The sequence below is a fragment of the Notamacropus eugenii genome, chromosome X (assembly GCF_028372415.1).
Source record: "Notamacropus eugenii isolate mMacEug1 chromosome X, mMacEug1.pri_v2, whole genome shotgun sequence".
Lineage (NCBI taxonomy): Eukaryota > Metazoa > Chordata > Mammalia > Diprotodontia > Macropodidae > Notamacropus > Notamacropus eugenii.
In genome coordinates, this window is record NC_092879.1 from 13,835,731 (window position 1) to 13,861,630 (window position 25,900).

The window sequence follows — 25,900 nt, forward strand, 5'->3', positions numbered from 1 at the left end:
GGAATTTATGACCAAACAAGAGGTAGAGAACATTATGAAATGCAAAATGGATAATTTTGATTACATTACAGTGAAAAGATTTCGCACAAATAAAGCCAATGGAACCAAGATTAGGAGGAAAGCAGAAAAATGGGAAGGAATTTTTATAACTAGTGTCTGTGATAAAGGCCTCATTTCTAAAATACATAGAGGACTGAGACAAATTTACAAGAATACAAGTCATTCCCCAAATGATAAATAATCAAAGGGTATGAACAGGGAATTTTCAGGAATATTTAAAGATATATGTAGTGATATGAAAAGATGCTCTCAATCACTATTGATTAGGGAGATACAAATCAAAACAACTTTGAGCTACCACATCACACCTATCAGATTGGCTAACATGACAAAATAAGAAGATGATAAATGTTGGTCAAGACGTCTGAGAATTGGGTCACCAATTCATTGTTGGTGGAGCTGTGAGCTGAACCAACCATTCTGGAGAGCAATTTGGCCAATTTCATAGCCAAAAGACTATAAAAATGTGCATACCCTTTGACCCAGCACTATTGCTACTAGGACTGTGTCTCAAAGAGGTCATAAAGAAGGGAAGAGGTCCCACTTGTACAAAAATATTTGTACAAGCTCTTTTTGGGGTGGTCAAAATTGAAAATCGAGGAGATGTCCCATCAATTGGAGAATGGCTGAACAAGTTGTGATATATGAATGTAATCGAATACTATTCTGGTATAAGAAATGACAAGAAGCCAGACTTCAGAAAAACCTGGAATGACTTATATGAACTGCTGCTGAGTGAAATGAGCAGAACCAAGAGAACATTATACACAGTAAGAGCCACAGTATGTGAGGACTGATTTTGATAGACTTAGCGCTTCACAGCAATGCAAGGACCTGAAACATTCCCAAAGGTCTTTTCAGGCAAAATGTCATCCACATCCAGAGAGAGAACTATGGAATCAGAACTCAGCATGAAGCAAACTATTTTCTCTTGTGTTATGTTTTGTTTTCTTTTTTCTCATGGTTTATCACACTTGTTTTAATTCTTCTATGCAATATGACTAATGTGACAGTGTGTTCAATATCAATACAAGTGTAGAATGCATGTAAGATTTCATGTTGTCTTGGAGAGGGTAGAGAAATGGAGGGAGAGAAAAATTGGAATTTATGGAAGTGATTGTTAAAAACTGAAAACAAGCAAATTAATAAAAGTTGGGGGGGGAACAAAGATAATCTCATTTGATCTTCAGAACAACTCTGGGAGATAGGTACATTCTCATTTTACAGATAAGGACACTGAGGTAGGCAGATAGGTAATGTCCAGGGTCACAAAGCTGAGGAAGTGTCTGAGATTGAACCCCACTCGTCTTGACTCTAGATTCAACAGTCTATGGACACTCACAGTCTAGAGGTTTTTCTTACTTGGATAGAATAGAATAATGGGTTCCAAAGAGAACTGACGCTCAAGATGTGGCCCAACGTGACCCAATCTGCAAATCTGAGCTTAACGATAAATGAAAAATAGATGGATATCCAATGATCTAGACACAGTCAAAACATTCTTAGAAAACCAAAGCTAATGTCATCATTTGTTCTGCAAACACCCCTGACAACAGATATACCAGAAGAGTAAACACAGACAACAACCAAGGAGAAGAAGATAACAATAGAAAAATAAAAACAGAAAGACTCTGCAAACCTACATGAAGAGAAGTCTGTGCCAAGATGGCAGAATGACAGGAAGCATTTTTGCCAAGTTCACCCAGTGCTCCTCTTCCACAATGACCTAAAAATACATCATTCAGGATTCTTGTTAGGAAAGGCCAAAAAAGTCACAGGGAGTCATTTTTCTAGGGCTGAGCAGCTTAGTGAGATAGAAAAGTTTGGGAGAGGGACAAGACATAACCGTGTGGTTCTCATTCCTGAAAAAGAGAGGTGACTCATTCTAGTCTTCCCCCCCTCCCACACCATAATCCTGCAGAGGCATAATCAAGGCAGAAGTCCCATACCAAAAAGGAGTCAGAAATTCAGCCATTCTGCACCTGTAGAGACTGCTGCTGTGCCAACAAGGACTGAATCCAGCAGCTATCTGCTGAAACTCCCAACCAGAGACAAGATTTGGAAGTTTCAAATTTGGAAGATTCAAACTTGAATCAGGAACTGGCAGGGCTCAAATCAGGAGGGCAAGGAGCAGATCTAGTCTGAGATCTCACCAGAGATATGAAAGCAGCAGAAGGCTGCAAGATGACAGAAGCCCAGGTCACTTTTTCCTCTCCCTCAGATCCCACCAAAGTGCACAGAGCCAAATCTTAAGATTGAGTTCAAAGTGAGGGAAGAAACTTGAAGAATGAACAAATGATTAAAAAGACACCTGACCATAAAAAGCTTCTGTGGTGATAGGGAAGCTCAAGACAAATTCAGATGTCGACAACTATTTGAGAACATCAATAAACAAAGCTTGAAATAAAAATGCAACTAGGATATAAGTCCAATAAGAATTCCTAGAAAAGGTTTTTTTTATTTCCAATGAGGAAAAGAGATTTGAAAAATTAAAATAATAGCAAAAGAGAATTGATAGCATGAAAAAAAGATCTAAAACCTTACTGAAAAAAAAATAGTTCCCTGAAAATCAAAATTGGCCAAATGGAAGCTCATAAAGGGCTCCAGGAGATATCACGAAATACCAAAACAAAGAAGAAAAAACTGAATAAATATGTAAAAAATGTGCAACATCTCATAGAAGAAAAGCTTCCTGAAAAGCAGATGAAAAAGAAATAATTTAACTGTCATTAGACTACCTGAAAGTCACAGACAAAAAATGAAGAGCTAGACATCATATTTCAAGAAATCATAAAAGAAAATTGCCTAGATCTTTAAAAAACAGAGGGTAAAGTAGAAATTGAAAAATCTACAAGGTACCTCCTGAAAAAAAACTCCAAATGAAAACTCTCAGGAATATTATAGCTGAAATACAGAACTCTCAAGTCATGGGGGATATACTACAAGCAACTAGAAAGAAAGCATTCTACTACTGAGAAGCCACAGTCAGGATCACACAAGATGTAATAGCCATTGCTTCAAAGGAATGGAAAGGTTGAAATGATATTCCAGAAAACAAAACATCTAAAATTATAGCCAACAATAACCTATCTATTAAAACAATATGTAATCCCACAAGGTGAAAAAATTGAATCTGTAATAAAGTAAAGGACTTCCAAGCATTCCTGAAGAAAAAAGCAGAGCAGAAGTGAAAATTTACAGAAAACAATTGACATAGAAATTTGACTCAAAAGAAGAATGAAAAGATAAACATGACAGAAATGATAAAAAATGAAACAAGGTTAAACTGTTTACATTCTCATATGAAGGACTATACATGTAATCTCTCAGAAATCTATCATCACCAGAGGTCTTGGAGGAATAGAGTGCCTAAATGTGATTCTAATATGCTTGGATAACCTCAAAAGAAGAGTGGAAAGGTAGTGAAGAGAAATGCACTGGGAAAGTGGGGAAGAGAGTGGAAGAAAGGAGAAAATTGCATCACACACAAATGGTTAGCATTAGGAGGAATAAATGTGCTCTGGAAGGGACAAGGAACAGTCAACACTTGAGCTTTCCTGAACTGAGCTGAACTGATTATAGAAAAAGTTCACATACATTCACTTTGGCTACAGAACTATATCTTACCTTCCTTAGGTGGGAAAGGGAGAGGGAGTCTAGGGGGAGGGCAGGTTACATTTTCAAAAGCAAAAAAAAAAAAAAACTCTTAAAGAGAGGACAGGCAAAAAGAAGAAGGAAAAGAATGAGAACAGGATGGAGGGAAATACACAACAATCTTAACTGTGAGTGTGAATGGTCTATAAAATGGAAGCAGATAGAAGAGTGGATTAGAAACTAGAATCCAACAATATGTTGTTTACCAAAAACACCCTTGAAACAGAAAGACATATAGAGTTAAAATAAGGGACTGGAGCATGATTTATTATGCCTCAGTTGAAGTAAAAAGGGCAGGGGTAGTAATCATAATCTCAGACAAGGAAAAAGCAAAAGGGAACTAACTGAAAGAGATTTTCAAAGGGAAATGACATCTTGCTAAAATTACAAGACAATAAAACAAGTAGGTGGCAGAGTGGATAGAATACTGATCCTGGAAGGTCTGAGGAAGATCTGAGCTCAAATATGGCCTCAGACATTTACTAGTTGTGTGACTGTAAGGAAATCAGTTAACCAAGTTTGCTGCAGTTTCTCCATCTGCAAAATGAGCTGGGGAAGGCAAACTATTCCAATATATGGAGTTGCACATGAGTGAAATGACAACACCAAAAACTATAGACAATGCAGTGAACATATATTCATCAAATGGCATAGCATCTAAATTCTTAAAGGAATAGTTAAATGAATTACAGAAGAAAATTGACACTGAAACCATAATAAGGATCTCACTTAGCTCTCTGGATAAATCTACCTAGCTATAGAATTGTAGAAAAGTTAAACATGATGAAAATTTGTAGAATATTGATTGGAAAAAGAAAGCTATGCATAGAACCTTTAAAGAAATTGACGATGGATTAGGGCATTAAAAATCTCACAGACTACCACAGAAAAATAAAATGCATGCTTTTCTGACCATAAAGAAATTTTTAAAATTAATAAAGGAGCTCTAAAACAAACAATTAAAATTAAATAGAAACTAAATAACTTAATCCTAAAGAATGGGTGGATCAAATAACAAATAATAGAAGCAATCAATGATTTCATTACAGGTAATAGCAATAATGAGAGAACATACCAAAATTTGAGGGATGCAGTTAAAGAAGTACTTAGGGGAACTTTTCTATCTTTAAATGCTTGTATCAATAAAAGAGAAAAAGAGCAGATCAATGAATTGGGCATGCAACTGAAAAAAATAGAAAAGCAGCAAAGTAAACATCTTCCTCAAAACACCAAAAGAGAAATCCTGAAAATCAAAGGAGAGATTAACAAAGTTGAAAGTAAAAATAAGCAAAACAAAAACAAAACCCCCAATAAATTTAAAAATAAAATTAAGGTCTGTTTTTTAAAAACAAAATAATAAGAACCTATACACTATTAGTTAACTTGATGTAATGAAAGAAGGAAACCAAATTACAAGTATCATAAATAAAAAAGTGAACCCCCAACCAGTGAAGAAAAAATAAAAGCAATTATCAGAAGCTGTTTTGCCCAAACATATGCCAATTAAACTGACAATGTAAAGCAAATGGATATTTGCAAAAATATTAATTGCTCAGATTGGCAGAGGAGTAAATAGAATATCGAAAGAACTCTTTTAGGAAAAGAAAGTGAAGAAGTCATAAATGAACTCATGCACACACAAAAAAAATGGACTCCAAAGAACACAGAAATTTTCAAGTAACTTCTGCCAAACAATTCAAAAATAGTTAATTCTAATGCCATATAAACTATTTGAAAATAATTATTAAAGAAGACATCCTACCAAATTCTTAAAAAAAGGCAACCTACCAAATTCTTCCTATGACACAAATATGGTTTTGATATCTAAACCAGGGAAAGTGAAAAAAGAGAAAGAAAGCAATAGGCCAATTTTCTTTTTTTTTTTTTATTAATTTATTTAACTTTTAACATTCATTTTCACAAAATTTTGGGTTCCACATTTTCTCCCCTTTTGTCCCCTCCCCCCACCCCAAAACACCGAGCGTTCTAATTGCCCCTGTCTGCCAATCTGCCCTCCCTTCCTCCCCACCCCTTCCCTTTGGAAGGCAAGCAATTCAATATAGGCCAGATCTGTGTAGTTTTGCAAATGACTTCCATAATAGTAGTGTTGTGTAAGAACTAATTATATTTCCCTCCATCCTATCCTGTCCCCCATTACTTCTGTTCTCTCTTTTGATCCTGACCCTCCCCATGAGTGTTGACCACAAATTGCTCCCTCCTCCCCGTGCCCTCCCTTCCATCATCCCCCCCACCCTGCTTATCCCCTTATCCCCCACTTTCCTGTATTGTAAGATAGGTTTTCATACCAAAATGACTGTGCATTTTATTCCTTCCTTTAGTGGAATGTGATGGGAGTAAACTTCATGTTTTTCTCTCACCTCCCCTCTTTTTCCCTTCACTAAAAAGTCTTTTGCTTGCCTATTTTATGAGAGATAACTTGCCCCATTCCATTTCTCCCTTTCTCCTCCCAATATATTCCTCTCTCACTGCTTGATTTCATTTTTTTTAAGATATGATCCCCTCCTCTTTGCCTTTGTTTAGCTCCTTGCTAAATCTCAGGCCCCCTGCTTTTGCATGAATAAAGCTCTCAATGGTTACAGAGAAGGTCTAAGTGAATTCATTCACATTTGGAACTAGCTTTTCCATCTTTCTCTTCAACAGTTTTAGATCTTTTCTTGTATTTTTTGTCAATTAAGTTCAAGAGGGCTTTGTGATAAATTGTAAACTGTTTTTAAGAAGGGGAAATATTTTTTATGAAGAATTGCTTTGTAAAATTTTTTATGATTTTATGATTTTTATGATTTTTTAAAATGATTTTTGGAAGGCCTACCAAATTTCTATTTCTAAGCTAATTTGTTGTAATAACTTGATACTGAAATTTATATTCAAACCTACTGTGAATCATGCTTATAGAGAGGTTTAATGGGGGTCAAAATGTTGAGGTTTGGGGTGGGGGGACCCCAAAATACTGGCACTCTGGGTCCTGCTCGAATGAATTCGACACAAGCCTTCTTAAAAACAAAGAAAAACAAAGTTTATTAAAGATTCGCCATACTGGGTTGACTCTTAAGGAGCCTAAGCATTTGTAAAGCTTATATTAATAAACTGGCCAGACAGAATCTCAGCTAGACAGAGTCTGAGCTAGATTGAATCTGAATGCCTTCATGGAGGCGAGATGGAACTTAAATGTAGAAAAAGACTGAGGGAAGAATCCAGGAGTTGCCAAGCAGTCACCAGGGATGGTGTAGATAGAGGAGGTAGATCAAACCCAGGGAGGATCCTGGTGGGAGTGGCCAGTAGTCCAGACAATCCACAACCCTGTCAAAGAGAATGCTAAGTAAGTGGCAAGTAATAGGATCAAAGGGAGGAATATCAAATCTAGTTGGGGAGACAAGATGCAAACAGCTATGAACAAAGAAGATATATTCTACCAGATGAAGTGAAAGTAATTTTGGAGGGAAGCCACTGCATTAAGGAAGATTGGAAAGCCTTCTGGCAGAAGGCAGGATTTTAGCTGACACTGGAAGGGAGTTGGGGGAAGAGACATGGAGAAAGAGCATTCTGGGCAGGGGGAAACAATCCCTGAAAATTCATAGAATAGGGAGATGGAGTATTACACATCAGAACAGAAGGAAGCCACTAACAAAGTATTATAGAGTCCCTGGAGGGGGTATGTAATATAAGAAGAGGAACCAGGATAAGGAGGGCTTTAAAAGCCAAAGAGAAGTTTTGTATTCGAACTGAAGATTACAGGAAGCCAATAGAATTTATTGAAAAGGGGAACAGACTTGAACTCAAGGAAAGTTCTGACGTGGTTAGCCTTGAACTTTAGGAAAACTATTTTGACCCCTGAGTGGAGGAGGGACAAGAGTGAGGAGAGACTTTCAGCAGCATCCAGAAAGCTACTGCAACTGTCTAGGTGTGAGGTAATGAGGAAGCTGAACCAGGGACAAGACTTGGCAACACATTGGTGAATAAAGGGTGAGAGTGAAGAGTTGAGGATGACACTTAGATTGCAAATCTGGGTTACTGGCAGCATGGTGATGTCCTCAACAGGACTATGGAAGGTGGGAAGAGAAAAGGGTTTTGGGAAAAAGACAATGAGTTCTGTCCTGGATATATTGAGTCTAAGATGTCTAAGGGAAATCCAATTCAAAATGTCTAATAGGCAACTGGAAATGTGAAACTGGAAAAAGAGCTGGACAAATAGACTTGACAACCATCTGAACCAAGAGAATACCTGAATGCAATGCATCTGCTGAGATCACCAAGTGACATGGTGTAAAAAAAGAGGAGAAAGGGAATAGAATAGAGCCTGAGAAGTTACTTTTAAATGGTGTAGACCAACAGTCAGGCAGAATAACCAGGAGGCAGCAGTGCTACCAAATCCTAATAAGAAGAGTATCCCGGAGAAAAGGGCGATCAAATGTTATAGAGAAGTTGAAAACCATGAAGACTGAGAAAGGACTGTTATCTTCCTCAATAAAAAAAATTATCATTAACTTTGGAGATCACAGTTTGAGTTGAATGATGAAGTCTGAAGGTAGACTATAGAATTAAAAAAAAACAGTGAGAGGAAAGGAAGTGGAGACACTGATTATAGGTGGCTTTTCACAACAGGGAGAAGAGATAGCAAGATAGCTATCAGGGATGGACTGATCAAGTGAGAGTTTTTTGAGGATGAGGGAGAGACAGAGGTGTATAGGAGCAAGGAAGCCACTAGTAGAAAGGGAGAGAGTGAAGATTACTGAGAAAGTTGTGGGATGGAATGTAACCACTTATATATGAAGAGGGGTAAGCTGTGGCAAGGAGAAGGGCTACCTTCATGTGAGGCAGGAGAAGGAGGAGATTGTGGGGAAGGAATCTGAGTGATGTGAGATGAGAAGGAAGGAACAAAAGGGAGGTCTTGGCAAAGACCTCAGTTTTTTTCAGGACAGCAGGAAGGCAAGCAATGGAATGTTTGAGAAGGGATGAAAAGAATTAGAAAGGCCATTGTGATACATTGGATAGTGAATCCATTAGAGAAGTATAAGAAGATTACCTTGCCTCAGTTAAGCTAATGTAACTAATGTGTGGTTTTGTGATTTCCTCCAGCCTCTTTCAGCAACACATGAATTGGAGTGAAGATAATAGATGGTGGAGTAATCCGAGGCTGGGGAAGGATCAATATGGAGCAAGGGGGCAAAGGACTTGAGTGTAGAAGATAAGAGTGGAATTGAACTGGTTCATCATGGGGTCAAGGTAAAGAAAGTAGGAGAGTAGAGTGAGTGCAGGAATGATGGCCTGAGAAAGAACTGAGGGAGAAAGGATTAGTGGAATCACAGTATAAGAATAGGATTAAGATGGCAAGGCAGAGAGAAAGGCAAAATAACCACAGACTGTGATCAAATAAAGGAATTTCAGAGTTCATGAACAAGGCAGTGGAATCCTAGTGAGTGAGGGTAAGATCAAGGGTATTAGCATCTTTGTATAGATGAGGTAGGCTGGAGGAGTAGGTAAATCATGGGCAAAGAATAGGGTTTGGGAACTGGGAAATTAGGATGTTTGAGGGAGTTATCAATATGTATGTTGAAGAACCCTAGAATGAGGACAAAAGTTGGGGAGGAGAGAATGACTGTGAGATAAATTACTTAATTCATTGAGGAAGTAAGTATCCTGGAAGTGGGTAGATAATAGCTAAAAAAAATTTGGATGAAATATGGATTGAATTAATCTCAAAAGAGAAATCACTGAATGATGGAAGAAGGAGAGTCTGGAAATCGCAAAAGAGAGCAAAGAATATTCCAATTCTCCTTCAACAGCTTGGGGGGTAGGGAACCTATGAATGAAAGTGTGTAAACTGTGCTGAAAAGGGTACTTAGGAAGCTGTATCATCATGAGGAAGTCTCAGGGGACACAAAATGGAAGGAGAAAGGAAAAGATTTAAGTATGAAGGTAAGTTTGTTATTTAAGGAGCATGCTTTCCAGGGACCACAATGGAAGGAGTGGGTAGAAGTGGGTGGTGGGATATTGGTGGGTTTGGGTTGATGGGGACAGAAGTATGTAGGGGGATGGAATTTGTATAATGATAGCCCTAGTGCAGAATCACTGATATGATGAAGATATGATGGCATAGGGGTTGAGGAATGAATTCGGGTAGATTATCATCATCCCCGGGGGGCCAGGTGTGTAGGTAGGGCAGGTCAGTAATAATAATAATCAATCAGGCAGGGGCTACTCAGGATATGGAGGTTCCAGTCAGGGACTCACCAAACACTGAGTCAGCCTCAAGTTAGAGTTGTCTTAGGGAGCCAGAGAGCAGGTACGCAGCTAAAAAGGAAGGGGACGAGGGGCTTCAGTGAGAACGGAAGGGGAGGGGGAGAAGAGTAGACAAAATAACTCATGTGGAGTTGTGTTTGGCCAGGGGGCAGGCTACTCTTTGAATCTAGTCAGTCAACCAATTCCCTAGCTACCTAAGTATACTATGGACAATCCATGTATCACCTCTCTTTTCCATAAAGACAGCATGTGACTTTAGTCAGTCAGCAAGCACTTCGCAAGCATTTACTATGTGCCAAGCACTGTGCTGAAAGCTGAGGAGACAAAGAAAGGCAAAAACATAGTTACTACCCTCAAGAAGTTCACATTCTAATGAGGGAGACAACATGCAAATAACTATGTCCATAAAGGATACATACGGTGTAAAGGAAAAGTAATCTCAGAAGGAAGGCATTGGGGGAGGGAGGAGGGAAGAGGGGACTGGGAGCCTCCTACAGAACATGGGATTTGAGCTGAAGAATTCTAAAGGAAGTTTTATTAAATTCTTTGCTAAAATCAGCTATATCAACACATTTTTCTGATCTATAAGTTTAGCGACTGTCAAAAAAATACGTAATGTTAGCCAGGCATGATATTGGTGAGGCCATGACGATTCTTCATAATTATTACTTCTTTTCCTAGGGATGAGATTCAATTCGCCATATGATGGATGGAATTAGTCACTTCCAGAAATCTTCAATTTTAAAATATGATTTGTAGTGTACTACTGAAGAGATTAGGAGAAAAGGAAGTTTATATAGTTTGTTTTAGTCATGACACTCTGAGCTGCCACTGAGAGATTTAATTCCCATCAATTGTAGTAGGAAACTACCCTACACCAGTGAAGAAATCTAACTGAATGTGATATCAGGCTGCTGTTTTGTACAGCATTTTTCTGTGTGTCTGTGTAGCTGTATCAGGCATGCCTTACAGTCAAGGTAATAAATGAATGTATAAAAAGTATGACATAATTGTACTTGAAATATTAGGAAGAGCTCCATGATTATCTGTATGCCCTTGAGAACAGGCACTTTATCTTCCTGGCTTTAATTTCCTCCTCTGTAAAAGGAGGGGGTAAATTAGATTTCAAAGTTCTTTAAAGATCTAACAGAGCAGATAGGGTGCTGCAGTAGATAGAGCACCTGCCCTAGAGTCAGGAGGACCCGAGTTCAAATTCTGCCTCAGACACATCCTAGCAGTATGATCCTGGGTAAGTCACTTAACCCTGTTTGCCTCAATTCCTTATTTGTAAAATGATCTGGAGAAGGAATGGCAAACTACTACAGGATTCTGGCCATGAAAACTCCAAATGGGGTCATGGAGAGTTGGACATGACTGAAACTACTGGACACAGATCTAACATTCTATTTGTTTGAACTCATAGAAGCCACTGAATCTTTTTGTAATCTATCCAAGAACAAAAATGAGCAAGAATGACCCACGTATCCTAGAATATTGTCAGTAGCCCCCAAGGACATTTTATAGATTCTGACATAATTTGTCTTCCGTGATGTCATCATGGAACATGGGACAGATGTCCAACCTCCCTAACTTGCCTTAAACAACTCGTTATTTACCATTCATGAATTTACGACAACTAAGTTCTCCCATGATAAGTTTGTAACTTTCAAACTGGATGAAATTTTTGCATCCTGATATAGCCTCCTAATACATCAGCTATCCTCCCCAGCTTTATGCAACCATGTAAACTTGATTAGAATGCCATCTACTTCATCCAAAACACTGACTAAAAGTATTCAAATTAGGGGCAGCTAGATGGCTTAATGGATACAGCACGAGGCCTGGAGTCAGGAAGATCTGAGTTCAAATCTGGCCTCAGACCCTGGGCAAGTCACTTAACCTGTTTGCCTTAATACTGGAGAAGGAAATGACAAACTACTCCAGTGTGTTTGCCAAGAAAACTCAATGGACAGTATGGTCCACGACACAACTAAATGAATGAACAAGGACAGATCTTTGGAGACATCTATTCAGTTCATTCATTGCTCATTGGGTCTGTTACTTAAGTAAATCTGAATCTACCTATCTGAAAGTCTGTGAAAATCCTGTAAGAAATCTAGGTATATTACTTCCATTCCCTTCATCTAGGTAATAATAAGCCTATTTAAAAAGAAATTGAGGTTAATCTGGAATGTAAACTCAATGTTACCTTTTCTTTCTTCCCCACTCAAATATGAACATTACCTAAAGGTCAGTCTTCAGTTATCTTATACACTTCAGTGATCACTTTTATGCATATAATTCACAAATCTCTTCAAAACCTTAGTTTCTCTCCTGAGTTCTATCCATGTATCTCCCTTTAATTATATATCTGTTGTTTCATGAAATCATAGTATCACATATTCAGGTGAAAGGAAACTCCAGAGGCCCCTATTTTACAGATAAGGAGATTGAGGCCCAGTGAGGTTAAGTGATTTGCTCAAGTTTACATAGATACTGTCAGAGGTAGAATTTGAACTCGGAGCCTCTGACTTCCCAGGACATTACTATTACTACTATCCAACGGTATCTCTTATGCATTGTAATCAATAGCCTACTTGCTGCAGAAGTCTCTTTATCCTTCACTTCAAAATTGAAACAATAATCCCAAATTTCTTGAAAATATCCAGTTTTTAATTGATTGATTTAGTCCTGAGGGAAAAGTACATTTTATATGCTGATTCCAGATAAGATGTGCAGACCTTGGTTTTGTTCCCTAAAACCCTTTCAAAATAATAACAATAAAATGTGTTGTGAATCTCCAAGGTAATTTAATATACTATTTATAATATTCTTTACAATTATTTACTGCTTAGGGAACCACTCAAGAATTTTTAATTTAAACCCCTTGTAGCATCAAGAGGTTCATGAACAAACTACAAAATGGGAATGAATCTAGATGCCTCTATGCTCTCATTCCCAACTCCCTATTCCTTTTCAATTTGCCTTTTATTCTAAGGTCACCAATTAGCCTTCTAATCACCAAATCTCATAGCTTTTTTTCAGTTTGTTTCTTCTTTGACCAAGGAATTTCTCAAGGCATTTCACAATGGTGAACCCCAGGCATTCTCTTCCCTCCAGGTTTTCATGATTCAAATGAAATAGTGCACATAAAGTGCTTTGTAAAAGCATTTGCACTTTGAAAGATAGATAAATATCAGTTATTATGGCAACACACTCTTGGCTCCTTTGCTTCTGTGGGCTCTTCTTTCTACACCCTTATGAACAGAACACATTCAAAGCACTGCCCTCAGGTCACTTCTAACCTCTGGATTGGAATCTACTCCCTAAAATTTCAAAGACAACCAGTAGTCACCTCTAGGCAACTAATTCCCAATCTCCCAATCCAGTTCTAAATTCTCTTCAGAGTTGCTGAACTGCATTTCCAAATGCCTAAACTCCCTTTGGAAGTCAAAGGTAGACCTAAAAAGTAATTTATCCCAAACCAAACTCGTTATCTCTCCTCTAATTTCCTTATTTATACTCCCTATCATATGATTTAAACCACGACATGAGGACTCTCTCCTTTCATTCCACATGTAATGGGTTCTGCAATCCTAGTTCCAGCCTTTGTCACCTCACAATGACTCCTTCAAGAGCCTTCTAATTAGCATTCCTGACTCAGGCCTCTTTCTTCTTTAACCCACCCTCTATACCCAGTTGTCAACATATTTTCCCAAAATGCAGTTGACCATGCTGCCCCTTCCATTCAATAAAATTCACTGGTGCCCTGCTTCTTCTAGGATCAAATATAAACTCAGATTTGGCACTTAAAGCTTTTCGCAACCTGTTACGGCTCACACTCTCCTCACCCCAATCATCCTAGCCTACTGGGTCTTTAACACAAAACATTATCTTTCCATCTCTATGCCTCTGTACTAGCTTAGCAGTTGTTCCCCATCCTGTTACTTCTACATCTTGAAATCTATGATGTTCTTCAAGATTCTACTCAAGAATTATTCTCTTGGCCTACCTTCCATCCCAAGATTACCTTGTACAAGTTTTGTGTTGTGCATGTATCTACAGATCTATGTATTAATATTTTTTCTCCCTTCACAACTACAGAAGGCAAGCTTCTTAAGGGCAAGAACTATCTCACTTCAGATTTGGATCCTAGCACCTAACAAAACAGTAAGTGCTAATAAATGCTTGATTGATTCTACTTTCACAACTCTGTCACATCCCTCTCTTTATTTTTATTACCATTATCATCACCCTAGTTCTGACTGTCTCTTAGGAGGATCATACCCCTCCACCTTTCTTAGTCCTTTAAATCTTTCCATTCTGATTTATCTTATATACTCCTGTCAAACTAATTTTTCTAATGCATATATCTTATGTCGTTCCACTGTTCAATGCCTTTCTATTACTGAGTAAAGTTCAAATACCTTAGCATGGAATTCAAGGCTCTCCACAATCTGATTCCAGTCTACGATTTCTTTTCTTTTTTTTTTCATATTACTCTTTGGCACATAATACCACACTAGAGTCAAAATGCACCAATGTTCCACAAACACCATATACTTTTTCATTTCCCTGCTTTTAGTATTGACTATCTCACTCAAATGCTACCTACTTGGTCCATGAAGGTTTTCCTAATCTCTCTCCCCCATGAGTCTGAGGTAATGGTATCACACTCCTCAAACTCTTATAGTACTATATACCTTTCCAGCAATTACTATATTCTATTTACATTACATAATTATTATGTATCCCTTATCTTCCCTACTAGATTCTAAACTCCTTAAAATGAGGAATCCAATCTTACAGCTCCCTCAATGTAGAACATAGGGTTTTGAACATAGTAGGTATTAAACAAATGTTTGAATTAAAATTTTTTGAATTAAATGGATAAGATGAGAGGAGCATAGTGTATCTATAATCCTTAGGAAAGAAAGAAAGTAGGGAAGAGGTGTTGGGGTCAAACAGCTCCCTATTTTAGCTGCAGAATGGTCTGGCAATTGTCCAAAGTGAGCAGAGGAGTTAAACTGCAATGTGCAACTTGGGTTCAGCACATTCTTAGGTCACTTATTCAGAATATGGGGAGTGTCTATAAACCCCCACAGTAGTGACACATACACACAGCTCTGAACAATGAGATAAAAACAAATTAACTTGCTTAACATAGGGTAATTTTTACAAGTAGGAAAAATGTTGTAAAATGGGTGTGTTCTTCCTTCCTTGTCAAAGAAGATCATGCCATCAAAGAAGTAATGATATGACTTGCACTTGACTTTGTTTTGAGTGATGGAGGGCTGTGCAGGTCGCCAGCCTAACTTCTCCTCCACAGCCATCTGAATCCAGTGACCAGATATTCATCAGGATTACTGGAGATGACCCAGGATGAGGCAATTGGGGTTAAGTGGCTTGCCCAAGGTCACACAGCTAGTGAATGTCAAGTGTCTGAGGTGAGATTTGAACTCAGTTCCTCCTGACTCCTGCACTGGTGCTCTATCCACTGCACCACCTAGCTTCCCTGTTGTAAAATATTTAAGACAATGAACACATATAATCTTGCAATTTCATTATTTTCCATTTCAGTATGTTTTATGCCACAGTACTACAGGACCAATTCAAACCTCAAAATTTTTTCAGTGGAATGAGAAGTGGTTCTGCTCTTACTTGAGCTCATCAGCTGTAGGTAACTGTTCAGTGAAGTTTATCTGTTTATTCAAATTATCTTAAAACACTCTTCATACCTCTAAAAAAAATCTCACTAATTGTTTCACAGTGATTTGGTTTTCCCCCCAGTAAATTCACTTAAAACCTAAATAAGATCTCACTTCTAACAGTTGTTTTCTATAAAAGAGTCAAAAAAGTGAAAAAAGTATTTCTTTAATAAGCTTTTTTCTCTGTCAACTGAACTATTCTAAATAAGAATTCTGATCGTAAGAAATTACAAACAAAAAATAAAGCACATTCTAACCTTGGAACTGAAAATGTCGAACATTATCACAGAAAATTGATACCCCATTACAGGAACCAGAAATTTCCAGTGTGAACCCCCAAAAGATCTGGTATTATATGTTGTGTCATTATTCTGTCATTTAAACTAATCCTACATTGTTAGCCAATAAGCACTAAAATGTTATCCAAATACTATGTAGAGTTATATTTAGAAAGTTATAGAATTTTATTCTGAAGCACAGTCTGATTCACCTTTTTCAGAAACTACATTAGGAATGAATGATTGTGTAAAGTCAACATAAAATCTGTCTTTTGCAAGGAAAACCTTAAAAAATTAATTTTCCAAATAGAGACAACTTCCTCCAGCTCTCCTCAAAGGATAAAGCAGAAAGGTTGATATAATTCTTGCTCCTCACCTATTATTTCACCAATATCTAAATGTTTCTCCTTTTAAAACCTAGTGCATTCCCTTATCTTATCTCCTCCCTCAACTTGGTCACCATCTTCTACCATACTCCCCTGTTTACCATCAACCTCGGTGACAAACATTCACGTTGGTAACTTCTACTATTATGGTTTTACCTTATATTTACTTCATCTCTACTCCATTTTACCTAAACACAAGCAGACACACCATATCAGTAAGAGTGGCTCCACCTCCAAGATATCAAATACTGGAGATTGCCCAGTGGGACCAAATCCTTACCATTCGTCCACCTCTCCCATTGTCTCACTTTTGTAGAATTCGCTCATCAACCTCAATGTGACCTCCAGTCCTCTTTGGTCTCTGTTCAGTCTCTCAGTCCATTAGCTTGTTTCTGATTTCATTCTTCTGCTTACACTCTTGCTAGTATCCTAGAATTCTTCGCCCTTTATAGCTATATATCCACAAATCTTGTTCCTAGATAAATTTCACTTTCCTATTCCAGGCTGGAGAAAACAAACAAACAAGTCTCAAATTGTTTCTATCACCATTTGATGCTGGCTGCTAAAAAGTACTTAGAGCTCAATGAGGATAATCATTTTTGTTCCTCTTTAGTTAGGGCTCTGTATTACTCCCAAGGGGGGCTACTCTTCTACTCTTCCTCAAGCAAGCCCCTTTACTTTACAAGTGACCACCTAATTAATAATACAGGCCATTAAACACTGAGTTTGCTTAAGTTCTTTCCTTTCTCTTTCAAAATAAAATGTTTTTGAAGGAAAGCTTTGTGTGGGATGGCTCAGGTCCCTACATAAATCAATCACTCAGAGGCCTCTCAAAGTGATGACAGAAAAGAGTTTTATTCGATTCTCGAGAATCTGGACAATCCCACAGCAGTTCACCTGGAGTAGGAAAGCCGACGATAAAAATCAGAACAGTGATTTATAAACCCTAACGCAAGTCCCTCCTCCCCCCCACTGACCATTATCCTCATTAGCTAAGGATATGGTCTTACATTCTAGACACGAGATCTAACCAATCCCTTTGAAATGAAGACATCGAGGAATTACGCAAGTTTTGTCCAATCATTGAGACCCCAGTACACCACACAGTTTTATACCTTATATGGAACTATTCTATTCCAAAAACACTGCAGCCCCGAGCCTCCAGGCCCCACCTCACCCTTGGGAGAAAACCACAATCTGAGGAGTCTTCACCAAGTCTATCCCACTCAATCCCTCCTCTTATTTTATCAGCCTGAAGACTTCTCACGGATGTTTTAACCAAAGTTCTGTAACATAATCTCACACTGTCTATTAATCTCCTCATCCCAATCAGGATCATTCATGTCTCTGTCTCCACTGGTACCCAACCTTCCTTTTTTAATATCATCAGTCGAATGGCTCCTTCAGTCCTTTCTTCTACTCTAACAAGTTTTAGTAAAGAATTTCTAACTATTTTAGTAATTAGTGAAATCAAACAAGGTAGACAAATAGGAAGTAATACAATACCACTAATTGCTATAAGGCCAAACCACAGTAACCTCTTCCACCAGCTCCCCTCAAACCAGGACCACCAGGATGTATTGAAAGGGGAGCCCCAAGTTTGTATGGGAACATGAGCAACCTTCCTGATATTCTTGGTGATCTCTTTCACTATCCTTCCATTATCATCAATTTTTAAGCAACATGTAGATAAATTGAGCTTCCCACAAATTCCTCCTTCTTCTGCAAGTAAATAATCTAAGATTAATCTATGTTGCAGTACTGCTTCCCTAGTTTGTGTGGCTTGATCAGCCAGTAAGTCCAAAGCCTTTGCTGTTTGATTGGTTATAATTTCAACTACTGCTTGAAGTCTGATTAGTCTGTTTAATAGATATATAGGGGTTCTATAACCCCAGCTCCCATCTTGAGCCCAAGTTGCAGGCCCATACTCTCTGATTATCCTCTCAGGAGGCCAAGTATCGCCCCACCCATTTGCATTTCCAGTCTGAGTGAGGGAGGTGTCGATGTTCCTCTTTCTTTTTGCTAGATCATCATATAGAGGAACCCCTGGATGCTGTTTCCCTGATTCATTCTTTCTACTTTGCCTGAGGAAGGAGAATGCCAGGGAGCGTGAAACTCCCAAGTAATCTCCAGTGCTTTTATTAATGACTGCAAAACCTTGGCAGTAAAGTGAGTGCCTTGGTCCGAATCTATCTTCTCCACCATGCCATACCGTGGAATTATCTGTTCCAATAATATCTTACTAACTGAGGAGGCAGTAGCTCGTGATAAGGGAAAGGCTTCTACCCATGAGGTCAGGTGATCTACTATGACTAGCAGGTATTTGAGACTGCCCACTGATGGTAGTTCGGTGAAGTCCACCTGAATGCTTTGGAAGGGTCTGTATCCCGGGGGCCTGCCCCCTTTGGGGGGGGGTGGCATTGAGCAGTCTTATTCGTCCTTCGACAAATCAGACAACCCTCCACCAATTGTCTGGCCAGTGCGTATAAGCCCGGTGACACAAACTTGGTCAATACAGCATCACACAGGTTTTGGACATCCCAATGACTACCTTGATGTAGGTATTGCAAGACTCGTCTCATCCCTGCCTTGGTCAGTACCTCACGGCCATCCGGGAGAAACCAGCGCCCTCCTTCTGTCTCCTTGGCTCCCAAGTCTTGAGCCTTTTTCTTCTCTTCCTGAGTATAGGATGGGGAGGGGAGATTGGGAGGCAAAGTAGGAATTAATACCAACATTGCAGTCTGTCCAGGTTCCTTTTCCCCAGCCTTCCTCGCTTCCTCATCAGCAAGGCGATTACCTCTAGCCTCAAAGGTATTCCCTATTTGATGTCCTTTCACATGCACAATAGCAATTGCTTTGGGCAACAGTAAACTACTCAATACTTTAGTCAGTAGGGTGGTATGAGCTAGTTCCTTTCCCTTACTATTTACCATTCCTCTTTCTTCCCAAATTTTTCCAAAAACATGTGCTACTCCCCAAACATACTTAGAGTCTGTATATATAGATCCTTCTTTCCCTTCTAATAATTTTAAAGCTTGATGCAAAGCATACAGTTCACAAGTTTGTGCTGATCAAGTCTTAGGTAAGCTACTAGCTTGTACTAGAGAACTTCTATCTCCATCTATTATGGCATACCCATTCTGTCTCTTTCCTTCTATCACCCGGGAGGACCCATCTATAAACCAATTCACTCCCTCAAACAAAGGGGATTCTTGTAAATCCTCCCGCACTTTTGTCTGATAATCAGTTATATCCAAACAGCAGTGTTCCAAATTTACAGGCTCCTCGGGTGAGGCTGACAGAAAACTAGCTGGATTAAGGTTATGGTCTTGGGACAGTATTAAATCATCCTTTTCTAATAATATGGCCTCATACTTTAAAATTCTTGAATCTGTCAGCCATCTCCCAGCTCTCTGATTTAAGATAGATCGCACCTGATGAGGTACACTCACAATCAAACAGCCTCCAAAAGTGATTTTTCTACTTTCTTCTACTAGGGGGGCAGTGGCTGCCACAGCCTGTATGCAAGTTGGCCATCCTTTTCCAAATTCTGTGTGTTCTCACACACGCTTCAAATGGAGCTTTAATACTGACAAAGTGTGTCTCCAAGCATGAAGCTTGAGAGTTATTAACTAATAGCAATAATTATAAATGAAAGTAAACAACTTTAAAATTTTAAATGCAATAACCTTCCATAACTTTGTCTACTGGCTTCCCAATCATGCTAAACATTTTCTGAATTGGTATGGGGGAATAGATAGTTCAAGGTTCAACTTACCCATATTCCTCCCCTCCTCTTATTTTTCCTTTTTCCATACCTAAATCCAATCAATAAATACCTCTTCACATTCTTTCCCTTATGAATCCTTCCCTTCATCTATCTTCCTTTTTATATGAATATGGGAAGAAAGCAAAGTTGACTGACGCATTAGCAAATTACAGGGGGGCAGTCCCCTTGTCATAAGTACAGATACAGAGATTTAAATTAATGAACTGTCCATTTAGAGGTTCCATCTCATACAGCAGTCTGGGGAGAAATATCATCTTATGCAATTTTCTGATCTGGATGCTCCTTCAAACAGTTGTCAGCACAGCATCTCAGCATCTTCTTTTCTTTATCTTCTTGTAGAAATCCAGATGTCCACTCTCCTACAGAATTGAACTTAATACCATCTTAGATTACCAATCCTATCATTCTTACAAAAATCGAAATTGAAACTTTGACAAATTATCATTTTTTTTAAAGAAAAATAAGAAATTCACATTAAAATGCAGCTTCTACATTTCACAGCAAGTCATTATTCATTCCCTCATTAGGAAGATGAGATTTCACTAAGGAGTCAACACCAGGCTCCAGTACTTATATAAATACAATAAATAATCATTCTTAACACAGTGCATATCACATCATAAAACAATTCCAACTTCTGATCATGTGATGCTTCTTTTAAAGCATTTACAATATAGTCTACAAACCATTTTTCATTTAGCATTAACCAACTAGGACAAAATAATAACTATGCATGCTAGCCTCACAAGCCCTTAACCTAATCATCTCCACACCATTACTAAGAATTAGAATACCCTAACTTATTGTTGTTGTTCTAAAGTCCTAAACCTGTTAGCTCAATGTTAGACTTAACCTCAGATGTTCCCCTACCAACAATCTATTATTCAACAGATCTGGTATTATTACTTACAAAACTTCTGATTTTAGGAATTTGCCACTAAGAGTAGGGACATTGCAGGGAAACATCTCCCTTACTTCACGTCAGTTCCAGGCAGGAGTAGGTTGTCAACTGGCATTTAGCCAGGCTTCAAGTCTGCCAGGTGTCAGTGGGGAAATTGAGTCAGGAAAATCCTACCTCAGCCCAGACTGAACAGTCGCTCTCCCGACCTTCCCATGAGATCACCTTTTTGCAGTTCATACCAGCATCTCACAGGCTTATTGGCATCATGGATCAGTGGCTCAGACCACCTCTCTTGCTATCCACACCTGGAGTTAGACTCAGAAGAACAGTCAGTTAATAGTCCCACAAAAATCTTAAAATAGCAAGCTCCAATAATCAGTTTCAGACATGACTAATTTCACATTGGCCAAGGAACATCTCTGAAGCAGGTTTAAGTAGCCTACATGCCTTCCTATACATGTTCTAGTTCCTGATTGAATAACAATTATAAGTCATTGCTCTAATAGATTTATATCTGTTTCCCAAACTACTTTATCCCTTTCTAACCCTGCTCAATCTAAAAGAATGAGCTACACATGTGATAAGTTCAAACACTAACTTGAATTTTTATGTTCATGTAATGAATTCAAATCAAAACAATCATTTAACTTTCAATGCCAAATATTACCAGAGGCTACCTACCTCTAAGAAAATTAGACTGAAATTCTTTCCCCAAACTGAAGATGCCTCTGATTTAGTCTCAGTAATTAATTCAGTTAATTGTTTTAATACTAATTGCTTTTACATCATTTTGTAACCTGTAAAGATCTCACTCCAAGTTGGGACCTTTGTCCATTACCCCAAAAAGTTTTAGTCCCATTTGTCTAAAGGCCTTGGAAAACCTCACCTTGAAAACTCCTTGGTTTTTCCACGTGAACCGGCTCTCCTAAGGTCCACTCTTATCACTATACCCAAGTCTATTCTACTTCCCACTCTTAATTCTATCAGTCCAAATCTCCAGTTTACTGGCCACTCCCATCAAGACCATTCCTGGAACTCCCAGACCACCTGCCCCCCCCCCCTTTTTATAAGGGATTCCTTTCCTTGAATCCCCCTGTAAATAAAATACAATTACAGCTAACTTTGAATCCCAATTTTGTTCTGTGTAACAATGATACAATATCTATTTATTCTCATTAGATTTAGAAAGAATGTCCCCAGGGATTTTATTTACTTCTTAGATCTTAAATTTGCCCTAAAGAGCCAATCACTGAAAATCATTTCTTATACATTTTCAAATTCTCACCAAAGCAAGTTCTATATACAATCTCCTCAGCTGCTGGGGCTGTACTTGTTACTAGCCTGAGGACTGCTTCTTTCCCCCACATATTCACACAGTGTACCAGCTTTAGGTTTTAGCATTAGAATTACAAATGGCAAACATAATTTTGTAAGTGGTAACAAATTCTTTTAGCTATGAACCCGAACAATAAATTTCAGATGACATCAATTGTATTTTCATATCCTATTAGAGAAACTAAATTCTTCCCACTTTTGTAACTTACAAATACGAATTGGATAGGCCTTTCAAAAACCCATACGAAAGATTTTACAAAGTATTTCTTAATACAGCAAATATTTCTTCTCTTATGAACAGTTTACAATTTATCACAATCCCCTTGAAACTAATTGACAGAAATCACAAGACCTAAACCCACAGCCTTTTCATATTTGCCCATAAACTTTCTTTTACAAAAATAACTTTAGAGTAAATGCTTGATTCATGGCAAAAACAATTTTAGCTAAAATTTCCTTTTCAACAACAGAAATCAACATTTAACATAATACATGCTCAGATGAAATAGGCTTGAAAATCACACCTATATATATATATATATATACCCGTACATTTTTAAAGCATTCTCATTTTCTTAATAAGAATGCTACAACAAGAAAACTCTTACAAAAAAACAATTCATAACAACTCTTTTTAACCAATTCACAAACTAGCTTAACAATGCAAATTCTAATACAATATTTAGATGGATTACCTAAAAATTTAAACTTATTTAAGTTTACTTAAAACTTAAAAGAAGCCATTAACCTATTCAGCTCTTTTTAAGTTTCAAATTATCAAATTTCTATTACATCTTTTTAAAACCCCAATCTATTAGATTAATGTTGCATCTAACAAATACCTATCCTTTTGTTAATGGAGCTAACATTTTTGGCAGAAATGCTGCTGGGTGTCTCTGCCCTCCTCTTATTTGTGCCAGGATTCCCAAGGCCACCCCTTTCTGGCCCTCCCACCCTGCAAAGAAAAAGAAAAACCTAAACTTATTATCTTTTTACTTTAAATACATTGTCTGGCATCAAATATATTGACCTAATTAAACCTAAATCCAAAACTCTCAGCTCTAAGTTGCTTACTTGAGATTTTTTTTTTTTACTTTCTAATCTTCTGCTTACTTCCACCAAACTTTAATAAATTCTAACCTATCTGAAGCATTAAATTAAGAATGACACATTTCACCTATTCACAATTCCAAATAGACCAGAATGAATTCACTTAACTTTCTGTTATTTCCCATTACACTAAAATTTCTTCTTTTGGGTGAGGCAGGAAATGGTTAATTGGTTGCTAGCATGCCTCTTAGGTCTGAGGGAAAAAGAATTTTTTTTTTCTCTCCCTCCTTGTCCCTCCACCCCTCTGAAACTAGTCTGGAGGGGTTGAAGAAAGGGAGTAACAGGAATTTCAAGGACAGTTCAGCTCAGCCTTTCTGCTCCTGCTGGCTGGCTGGCTGGCTGGCTAAATTTACAACCTTATCAGATAAAAACAGAGACACACAGACTTTCATTCACACAGAAATACCAACACAACATATACAGACAAAACATTTAACAGAATAGAATAGGACATATAGGTTTAAATTTTTGTCACACCCAGTCCTCGGAGGAACCATATTTGGGCCAGATTGTGCCTCCTCCTCCTCCAATGTCTTTTCACCCCATATGAAACAACAGTACTTAATCATCTTCTTCTACATTCTTTTCTCTATAATTTTGGTAATTCATGCCAATTTTGTAATCGGTTTCCCAAGGGACTATTTACCGGTATTTCTTCCTGACTCCACTCCGAAGCTCTATTCCTGGACTGCTTTTGTCCCATTTTGGTCGAGGGTTGTCGCCAACACCTCCGAGTCTGAGACTCAACGAATTATGCTAGCTCCCTTGCTAGCTTCTCCTGCTGGCTCCTTTGGTCGAGGGTTGTCGCCAACACCTCCGAGTCTGAGACTCAACGAATTATGCTAGCTCCCTTGCTAGCTTCTCTTGCCAGCTCTCAGGTGAGGGTCGCCCGTCACCAACAGTCACCCAGCAAACGTTTTTGGGGGGGCCCTTCACCCTGGGGTCCCGCAGTCCACTAATTTGGTTGGGAGTCGTCACCTTCTCCCCGAGTCTATCTAAGACTCAACGAATTGACCCCCAGACCCCCCCCCCTCCGCGCTTACCGCTGGGTTGTATACGCGTACAAGTTGCCTGACTGCAAACTTCAACACCAACCGGTTGGCATTTTTACACACTTCACAGCTTCGGAGTCTTTGGAGTCCTTATCTCTATTCTTTTCTGTCTTCACTGAGTTCCTCTGCTTCAGGTCGTTACCTTGCAGAGAGGGAGGCCCGGCAGCTCCTTTCAAGGACAATGGGGAAATCTCCCCACGGGCGCCCAAGTCCTTGGACTGAGCTGTCAGCCGTCTCTCAGAAAGGTCACAGATCCCGGTACGTGCCCCCAAACTGTGTGGGATGGCTCAGGTCCCTACATAAATCAATTACTCAGAGGCCTCTCAAAGTGATGACAGAAAAGAGTTTTATTCGATTCTCGAGAATCTGGACAATCCCACAGCAGTTCACCTGGAGTAGGAAAGCCGAAGATAAAAATCAGAACAGTGATTTATAAACCCTAACGCAAGTCCCTCCTCCCCCCCACTGACCATTATCCTCATTAGCTGAGGATATGGTCTTACATTCTAGACACGAGATCTAACCAATCCCTTTGAAATGAAGACATCGAGGAATTACGCAAGTTTTGTCCAATCATTGAGACCCCAGTACACCACACAGTTTTATACCTTATATGGAACTATTCTATTCCAAAAACACTGCAGCCCCGAGCCTCCAGGCCCCACCTCACCCTTGGGAGAAAACCACAATCTGAGGAGTCTTCACCAAGTCTATCCCACTCAGCTTGAACTCTAGTACTACAAATAAACAATTGTGAGATATTGTAACAGCTTACAATCTAGTAGCAGGGAGATAAGGCATACAAAAATGTCCTCATTCTTCCTCTTATTTCTATTCCCCCCAATCAAATCATAGATTATTCTCACTTTCTGATTGTGTATTTTCCAAACTTTCTTCTCTACTGACTCCTTCTTTTGGCTACAAAATGTACTCAGGTCTCCTATACTTAAAAACAAAAAAATATAACCTCCTACCCCATAACAAATATCCCTTTTCCTTAATAGACAAACTCCTTGAAAATAGTCTACACTCATTGTCCCTACATAACACATAGCTCGTTTACCCCTAATACTCTGGAAATCTGCTTCTGCCCTCAGGACTTTGCTGCTATTTTGTTAAAGTCACCAAATTCAAATAACTCAAACAGCAAATACAACAGCTTTGCTTCCCCCCCCCCCCCTTCTACTCTCATGCTTTGACTACTATTAGTATTTTACTCCTGGTAAGGTATTCCTTCTTGTTCTTCTCTCCTCCCTTGACTTCTCTGCAATTTATCATTCTCCTCATCCTCTTCTTAACTCTATGAAAGCTTCTCTCTCTTTCTTTATTGGGTTTCTTTAGCCCTCCTAGCTCTGTTGGTGATCCAAC

The 25,900-nt window shown here is 38.6% G+C and overlaps 1 long non-coding RNA gene across 1 annotated transcript; it reads right to left on the reverse strand.

Annotated features, from left to right (window-relative positions):
- Positions 1-17,180: 17,180 nt before the first annotated feature.
- On the reverse strand, positions 17,181-25,250 carry LOC140515861 (uncharacterized). The gene is made up of 2 exons (XR_011971181.1): positions 24,524-25,250; positions 17,181-17,241 (listed from the first exon to the last, which is right to left on the reverse strand). It is a non-coding gene; the product is annotated as an uncharacterized lncRNA (long non-coding RNA).
- Between the last annotated feature and the right edge of the window lie 650 nt (positions 25,251-25,900).